The following is a 9,858-nucleotide window of genomic DNA, read 5'->3' on the forward strand; positions in this document are numbered from 1 at the left end:
TGTGCAGGTGTACAGTTGGTGGAGCGGGCTCAGGTGGCAGGTAGCGCAGTCGTCCCGACAGTTAAGCGGGCAGATCGATATTATCGGCCGCTTAACTGACAATGTGGGTTGTAAGTTTCCTTTCGGTTCATAGTAACACTTCTCTGTTACTGCCGTATGACGTATGCGTTACTGGCACTAAAATGTGTTTGATGTTCACCATTATTCTATTGTTACTTTTTTATGTTGAAGTATGGAAAAAGAGATAACCATTTCCACATCATTTCCTTGTTGAAGTTGGCCACCTACATGCGTTAAGCGATTCCAGTGAGGATCCAGTACCAGTTGAAAGCAATCACTTGATGTGTACTGTACAATACACACACATATGCTGTCCACTTCTTATTATTTTTCCTCCCGTACCGACGGCGTAAAAGGTCCTTTTGCAAGCAAATTTCTCGAGCTGCAACGTTTGACTGTTGCGAATGATGAAAAAAAATCGCCTACGGAACCTACAGACTACGGAGGCGTGTACTGCACGTACCCTTGCATCTGCACGTACCCGGCATGGGTCGGTGGCACTGCCGGTACAGGTGGATCGTACGCCGCGAAATTCGCGGCTTTGGTCGGTGGCACTGCCTGTTCAGGTGGAGCGTACCCGTATGTACCCGGTACAGGTGATGAACGTTCATCGAGGGTCGGTGGCGCTGCCCCCGGCGGATCGTGGTTTTGTATAATCCAATCAGGTCCTTTGGATGTGCGCCCCACTAGAACCCGACGATTCTGCGCATAAAAGAAATCCGTTTGACACATTCTCGCGCTAGATACGAACGGCGAGTGTTCCGTGTTAGTTTGTTATCGAACCAAACGCCTAGGTAGTTAAAACAGTCGACAACTTTTATTTTTTCATTGAATAGGAAAAGATCGAATTAGGGTTTGTATATCCGCTTCGTCACATTACCTGGGCTATTTGTAGAAGGAGTACATCACCATTTCCGTTTTCGTTGGAGAAAACTGAATCCCTAGGTGGTTGACCCACTCTGTTAAATTATCTAGGGCGGAGTGTAAGGGACTTTGCATTCTAATGACGCTTTTTTGGAAACTGTGATAACTGTATCGTCAGTCAGCTGTTGCATTTGCAGTTGGCCGTGAGGCAGGAATCAATGTCCTTTACGTATACGTTGTATAGGGAACTCAAGCAGAACCCTTGTGGTTGTGCATAGTAGTTGGTCAGTTCGAGCTGCTTGCCTATCATTATCAAAATTCATTGTCTTCTCCGATAAGAGGTTCGAAAGAAAATTGTTTATTTTCGGGGATAGATCGTCAGTTTCAAGTTTTTTAAATAGTTAGTCGATGCTAACTGAGTCAAAAGCCCCCTTAACTTCGAGAAAAACTGAAGTCACTATCTCATACCGAGCATGTGCCAGTTCACTTTCAGTTGCTAGAAGAGCCAAGCAGTCATTGATTCCCTTATCCTTACGTAAACCAAATTGTGTGTTGGAAAGTATTCCGTTGGACTCGAGCCACCTGACCAGTCGAAAAAGGATCATCTTTTCGAACAATTTGCGCAAGCACGATAGCATGGGGATAGGACGGTAGGACCTGACGGTAGGACCTGACGGTAGGACTTGAATCTGAGCTGAATTGTGTGGTGTTTCACCAGACTTGCATTAAGTCGAGCTAAGTCCGTCTAGGAAAGTCTCGGAAGGATTGCAGCTCGGACTTCGAAACCGAAGATTGCAGGTTCGAGTCCTGGTTCGGTTCGATCTTACTTCGTCGTTGCCAGTCCTATAATTGATTTAATATATTCTTTTGGGGAACCTTTTTTATCATTTTTTTATCGAACATACGCCACAACATGCCGGAACTTACGGATGAGTCCGTGTCTCGTGAGCAGCTGTGCCAAGTATGTAGAAGTTCACCTGTCCGTGCTTCCTATGATGCTATGTCCCTGCAACTCATATTGCCATATCCTTTTTCCTTCCGCGGTACTAATACCGCGTGGCTAATCAGAGTGGAGGGACGGACGCATGGTTCACGCGCGTGAACCTTCTCTATGTATTTATTTGGACATTTACACATAATTTAAACACGTTTAAACACGTTAAAACACGACGCAGCGCGGTCACCGCCGCTCGATTCGACCACTGTCGCATGTTGTTGTTGTTTGTTGTGGTTATTATTATCCCGCGCAATGAAGGACGGGGATGAACATAACCAATACGATCGCTTATATTTATCTCGAATTTGTTAATTTCTCAAAGAAACTATTTCTCAGCATCATCAAATCAGAGATAGCGATGAGAAGCACAGTTCAACACATAAAGCTCCACATGATCTACCTACACATACAGTTCCCATTTACTAGCGCTGGTCTATCGAGCATCAAACGACCGATCTAATGTACACAGAACACAGGCGTTTGAATTCCCTTAGGTTTTCAGCATGGGTTATAAAACTTGGCATACGGTTGTACCATTGCACCCCGTTGAAAAACGAAGAATTACGGCCATTACCTGTAATGTAATTGGGAAGTAGAGTCCGACCACCGAACTATCCCATGTACAATGGTGTTGGTTCACCCATGTACAATGGTGCAATACCTTTTACAATTTTATATACAAACGTTACAGTTTGGTACACGATCCTCTGCCTCACTGACATCCACTGTAGAATATCTAGCATGACAGTAGATGGCGTGTACCGGCCCAAACTCAAAATCCGCCTTATCACTTTTCAGTGTATTGCGTCGTTTCGACATACGCACTTTTTTTTTCTCTGTTAATACATTAATATAGGAGATATATAGCGGGTCGGATCTTTGTTTTGTAGCCTCTGCAAACGTTGTAACTGTGTCTGATTGCCCAGGAACAAAATAGAAGCGCAAAAATCTAAATGTGGTGAGACTAGTGAGCTGTACAACTTTTCCCTCATTTCAACACCCGCATTCAATATGTCAGAATTATTGGAAATGGTACGAGGGCATTTTCTATCCATTTCGACTGTCAAGTTCGTTATAGCACGGATCGGTCGCTATTTGCACAAACATTCGCTTCTCCTTTTTTTGGCAATCCTGTTTGTTTCACTCTTCAGTCGCGATTCGAAACAGGGTACCCCACGGTAGCAGTTTGGCAGCGGTGTACCTTTCATATGCGAGGCCTCTCAAACGTCTTCTATCTGTCCTCTTACACTCTTACACTCCTGGGGTCTTGAAAATATCTCTCAGTTTTTAGACAAAATTATGTCATTGGGCAATTTGGGAGAGATCGTGGCACTGCTTCACAATGGTTGTCTAGCACGACTTTGAGGTGTTGAGTTAACATTCAACTCAACAGATTTGAGTGATGTCGATCAAAAAAATTTCTATCTATTTTCCTTTTTAATGAAAGGTGCTGTAAAAAAACATGTTAATCAAATATCCTATTGTGGGTTCTATTTGCTACTAACATTCAATTTGGTTAGTTGCACCAGTACGTTGAATTCCGTTTCATGATTTACTAAGGAATCATTGAAACGCGAAAATTTAAATCTTCTCATATGGGAATATTTCTCCCAATCAATTCTAGTTGTCTAGAGTTGACAACTGCATCAATCTTAAAATTGTTACTTCAAATTTTAGCGCTTTTGGCGACTTTGAAAAGTGTAATAACTTTGTAACAGATTAACATCTGACGAAAACAAACAATTGTTAGTCACATTTACATTTACTTTTCATTGCAAATCACTTACCTCTTCGGGCAAATCGTTTAAATTATTTTTTTCATAATTTTTCTCTGCATAAAAATGTTCACGTAACTGCAAACGAGCCAATAACAATGGCTGCCAGATCCGAACATACTTACTTGGGCACAGCTCCTTATGCATATTCTTAGAGCGCTCCATCTCTCGCTCGTAGTTGCTTCTTCATTTAGTGGTTGCAGCGACTCCCTGATGGCCTGCTTGTACAACTCTTGCATCCGCTCTTGTTCCAGGGAGTCCGTATTGAATCGAGTCTGCGCGGTGTTCCCACCCCTTGTACTTCGGCGGGTTATTCTACATCGGATCACTGCGCCAACCAGGTAGTGATCTGAGTCGATGTTGGCCCCTCGAAAGGTTCTGACGTTTCACAGACTCGATTGATGTCGCCGATCAATTGGCGGTACCCCGGCTCCCTACCGTCTTTGGCATTGAAGTCCCCTAGAATGATTTTCACGTCATATCTGGGGCATCTATCCAGTTCCCTTTGGAGTATGTCGTAGAAGTGGTCTTTCTCCTCCTCAGGTTTGTCTTCGGTAGGGGCGTGAACGTTAAGCAGGCTGATATGGCAGAATCTGCCCGACAGTCGTAAGGTGCATAGCCTCTCGTTTACGGGCCTTTTTTTTTAAACATTGAATGTTCAGTGTATTTACATTAACATTAACAGTATTAATCTCCTCGTCCTTCGCCCGCAGTTCCTGTTCCTTTCTCTCTTCTGATTCGAGCTGAACACGCTTCTGCTCGTCGATCTGTTTCCGTAGGCTAAACATTTCATCATTCTACAACGAACTCTGGCCCTCAGTCCCAATGCTGGGTGGACGCAATCGAGTCAGTTCAGCGAAGATTCACAAGAGTGGCCTTAGCCAGGACGGGCTGGTACCCATACAATAATCTCCCTTGTTATAACGTAAGATGTCTTTTGCTCGGTATCCGCCCCTTAAGTCACAGGCGTATGTCCTCCTGTGCTCTCTTTATGTTGAACGAACTTTACTTTATGCCGAACGATGTCTCGCCACCTCTCCGGGCTGGCGAGAAGCTGCTCCCCTAGCGTGCCCGCCGTTATGCGGCCCTCGACGCCGTCCAGCAGGCGCGAGCGCACTTCGGCAAACCGCGGGCACTCCACCAGCACGTGCTCCGGTGTCTCTGGCACGCCGGGGCAGGCTGTGCAGTAGGGGGAATCGGTGAACGTCATGGCGTGCAGGTACTCCCTGAAGAATCCGTGCCCGGAGAGCACCTGCGCCAGATGGAAGCTCACCGTCCCGGGGTTCCTACTGCACCATCGCTCGACGTCCGGGATCACGCCGTGGGTCCAGCAGACGAACCGACTCGCCCCTGGCTGCTCCAAGTCCCAGTCCGCTTGCCATCGCCGCATGGTCTCGGCTCGCTGCGCCTCCCTAACGGTGGCCGCGGACTCGCGCCCGGTCTCGCGGCGTCGCAGCTGGTAGCAGCGGGCGTCCTCCTCCACGACGAGGCAGATCGGCGGCATGCCCGCCAGGACCACGGCCACTCTGTGCGACACGGTGCGGAAGGTGCACGCCACCGCCTTTGCCGCCGCACCGTGCGCCTGCTGCAGTTTCTGCCGGTTTCGGACGATCCGCAGCCCCTCGGCCCACACCGGGGCCGCGTACCGCAGCACCGACTCCGACACGCTGGCCAGCAGGCGGCGTCTGCTGGTTGATGTTGAGGCGTGTCGAGGCATTAACAACCGCAGCGCCCGAAAAAGGTTCTCCCGGTTCCCCGGTAGTGTCTAATAATTGTGCTTGTACTACCCATGCCTGTTGGAAGCGCTCCTAGCCGAGTTGCTGTCCCAGTTTTGAAGGTTTTTTGGTTGGTATGAGTGTATTTTGTATTTCTCAGAATGTGGCGGTTTGCGCACCGTATGCCGAATTGACCTGATTGCTTTCTTATTCTCGGCTCTTTTCTATCAGTATACAGGGCACTCAGTGATTGCGTGCCACTGTTGCCGGAAATGGGCCCTTTTCTGCACCGAGGCATTACACTTCGCTGTGGGGTGATCACCACAATCAGTTCCCAGGAAAACTGATCAGTTGATCAGTTTCCCACGAGAATGCCTTCCGATGTCCGACCGACTGCTGCCCTCCTTTCGTGTGGGACTTTTGCTTTTCCTATTGCCGCACTAAGCATTTTCAACTGCAGAGGTTGCATTACCCCTACAGTTTTATTTGGAGTGCCATGTTTTTGAAGGTCGTGTACAGTGTCTCCACTACACCGGCATGTAATAGATGCCGATCGTCGGCGACGGTAACGTCTTCAATTAAGTCTAGGTGTGGGATTTCTGATAACGGAGTCATGTGCTAACTGTGCAGCAGCAGCACGCTCTCTATACAAAACGCTGCGCTAATATATGCGCTAAGACACTAAGAAGGATATGCGCATGATTCGATCAAAGGCACGAACGATGTGTAGTTGGCCATGTCAACCACACACAGTTTGCACAAGAGATCGTCCACATGGTATTGCTGTAAATTTGTGCTCAATTCTTTTTTGCAACGCGTGCAGTACACGTCTAATGCAGCCGGCATGCGAATGCCGGGATGCTCACACGACTGTATTTGCTAAGCCAACTGGTGTCCGAAGACATCCAAACCGTTCAGGTCCAATACTGCAGCCGAGTGGAACTTAACGACACGTCCACTCCGCGCGAGAAACCAACCATTGGCATCGTTGGCCGATATTGAATCGCTTTTCAGCATGAAGTTGTCCCTGATTCTCACCTTACGACCTTTGTCCGTAGGGATGAGGTGGGGTGACTTCATAAAATGGGGAGAGCCATGCGAAAATTCTCGAAGCAGTAGGGCCGTTGCCACCTGCTGTACCAACCCTGCCACGTCGGCTGCGTCGACAAACTGCCGAAGGCTGCTAAGTGCAGCTTCAAAAGGGGTGGTCGACAGATGTGGCAACGGCCCAAAATTCTTTACTTCGTCCACCACATGGAGGAGGTGGTGGATGTTACAAGTAATGAAACCAACTCTTTTATGAAACATTCTAACAAATTCGTCCAAAAGCTTTGCTGCAAAAGCCAGCAAGTCCGAGCTGCGTTCGCTGTTGCAGATGGCGACCGCCCAATGCAACCTACAGAAGAGTTGGTAATCTTTGTCCTCCAGAACTTCCTTGAGCACCACGAGGCCAACAGTGCTCAAGAAATGGTCCCACATGGTGGCCGACCAAAATTTAACGTTCTCACCAAACGGATGGTGGCCTCGTTCGTGCGGGAAACAGACCTTGGCCAGAAGGGCCTGCAGATGTTTTAATCGGCCGGCGGACATTGCCGGGACGTCACCGCAACCATACATGAAAGTTAAGAGGAACTTTTTAGCGGCACCTAGGTGCAACAAATGGCGGTCGTCGCCCACACTGACATCATACGACCTTTCTCCGTAGGGATGAGGTGGGGTGACTTCATAAAATGGGGAGAGCCATGCGAAAATTCTCGAAGCAGTAGGGCCGTTGCCACCTGCTGTACCAGCCCTGTCACGTCGGCAGCGTCGACAAACTGCCGAAGGCTGCTAAGTGCAGCTTCAAAAGGGGTGGTCGACAGATGTGGCAACGGCCCAAAATTCTTTACTTCGTCCACCACATGGAGGAGGTGGTGGATGTTACAAGTAATGAAACCAACTCTTTTATGAAACATTCTAACAAATTCGTCCAAAAGCTTTGCTGCAAAAGCCAGCAAGTCCGAGCTGCGTTCGCTGTTGCAGATGGCGACCGCCCAATGCAACCTACAGAAGAGTTGGTAATCTTTGTCCTCCAGAACTTCCTTGAGCACCACGAGGCCAACAGTGCTCAAGAAATGGTCCCACATGGTGGCCGACCAAAATTTAACGTTCTCACCAAACGGATGGTGGCCTCGTTCGTGCGGGAAACAGACCTTGGCCAGAAGGGCCTGCAGATGTTTTAATCGGCCGGCGGACATTGCCGGGACGTCACCGCAACCATACATGAAAGTTAAGAGGAACTTTTTAGCGGCACCTAGGTGCAACAAATGGCGGTCGTCGCCCACACTGACATCATTTATGATGTCTATGTGCAACTGCTCCAAAGGAGTCTTTTGTTGCGTGGCTTTACGGTGTGTACCGTCGTAGGAATGCGCCACAAATCTACAGTGCGTTCGTGCAATGGATTTGGTGTTGTCGTGGTAAGAGACTCGTCCGTGCGTCCATCTACCCTCGATGGTGCACTTGGCGCACCCGTAGTAAGACGTTTGCTGGAACGTCTCTGTATTTATTTGGGGAAACATTCGGTAGGAGACAGTCATGGTTAGTTAGTTAGTGGGTCAACAGTCGCCATGATAGTGTTGTATACTGCATTGGTGATTGTTGTACAGTGGATGGCGAAATTAACCTTAGCTCATGACCATTTAAATAATATGTGAAAATATGAGTACATCTTCTACTTAAATTGCTGTTTCGAGACGTTGAATATTAGATTGAGGTTCTAAGACTAAAATGTGGGCGATAAGAAGACATTCAGATGTAATGTAGTAGACTGGTGCCATAGGTCAATTTGAGCACGACGAAATTAACCTTAGTTTAATGTGAAAGCTTGAAGTTTTCAGTTGTGCACCCCAATTTCTTTCGTTTTGGTGAAGCACGCATGGTGAAGAATTCACAAGACATTATGCTGATTTTCGCCGAAGAGAAATTTGGCTTGTTCCAAATATGTTTGACCAAAATGTCTTGTATCAATCATCCCTAAATACACCAAAACTAACATTTACATATCTTTCTGAATGTTTTTGATGGATTTTTTAATTACTACAGCAAATTTTTCATCGTCGTATGTCCAAAAATCTTTAGTGTTCTTGAACTAAGATTAATTTCGCCATCCACTGTATGTTGTATACGATATTGATGTACCCTGTATATGTATACGATATTGGTAACCCTCGTTGATCGACAGGTGAGGAGTACAGGTCGGCGCTTTTCCAAACCTACCTTTGAGGAGCGAACGTGCTTCAGCGTCCGCAAGCACCGTTCGTATTTCAACGCGTACATGTCGCTTATCCCGTAACTGCACAACTTCGTCAGCGAGCGAATCGAGGAGCACCCGGGCGTTTGGTTTGCTGGTGCCACCATACACACTGACCACAAACGGTTCGCCCGGGGGTGTTGTTGCAAGCCTTGCCTGCACAACCCACGCCTTCAATTTACGGTTGGAACGGTGCGGCAGCGGCACCCCATCAACGTGCACGTCGATCTCGATCAAGTCGTCTTTTTTGGCACTGGCAACTGCGGGTCCTGTAATGAGATTGTACCCTCAAATATGCTTCCAATTACTCAAACTCAAACTGACTGAACTTTTCACCAGAGGTTACTGACATGTATAGAACAAAAAGATCGAAAACAGTACGTACGTAGCCCCAGTAAGTTCAATTGTGGCCAAAAAATTGCAACAGCCATCGTATACCAAAATGAAGGTTATGCGGCACTTACCCAAACCTCGGTGCCAGAATGCGCCAACAACGCGACGAGAACTGTCTAGGACATCAATGGGAACGATGTTCCAAGGCCCGGGAAAGACCGTCCGGGGATCCGTAACCATGCCCCGGAAATGTGCGCCCAACGCCCGCAGCGTGTGCTGCAGCCACACTGCTGGCCCAGCTTTCGAGCGTTGCTGACAGATTTGCACCATGTGGTGAACGACTTCGGTCACTGTTTGGCGTTCGGGTTCTGTAGCGCTGTTGAACACCACACGGTCCTGTTCGAGGTCGGTTGGCTCATAGTCCGAGTCGTACGCGTAGTATGGATCCGGCTGCGTTGGTTGCGGTGCTACCTCCGCTCGTCCCTCCTCCGGTGCTCGTCGCAGGGCAAGTAGATCCCTCTGCACTCCGTCGATCCATCTCGCCTTCGGGCGTCCACGTCCACGGCGTCCTTCCGGTTGGCTGCGGAACAGTACAGCGGGGGCTCTGTTGGGTCCATACGCGCCAGGTGTCCGGCCCACCTCAGCCGCTGCATTTTGACCATGGCGACGACGTCCGGGTCGCCAAAGCTGCGGTGTAGCTCGAAGTTGTAGCGGCGTCTCCAGTTCTCACCTTCTCGTAAAGCTCCAAAGATGGTCCGGAGAACTTTACGCTCGAAGGTGAGCAGTTGTTTTTCATCGCTTAACTTCAGGACCCAAGACTCG

Source organism: Anopheles cruzii, chromosome 3, assembly GCF_943734635.1.
Source record: "Anopheles cruzii chromosome 3, idAnoCruzAS_RS32_06, whole genome shotgun sequence".
Lineage (NCBI taxonomy): Eukaryota > Metazoa > Arthropoda > Insecta > Diptera > Culicidae > Anopheles > Anopheles cruzii.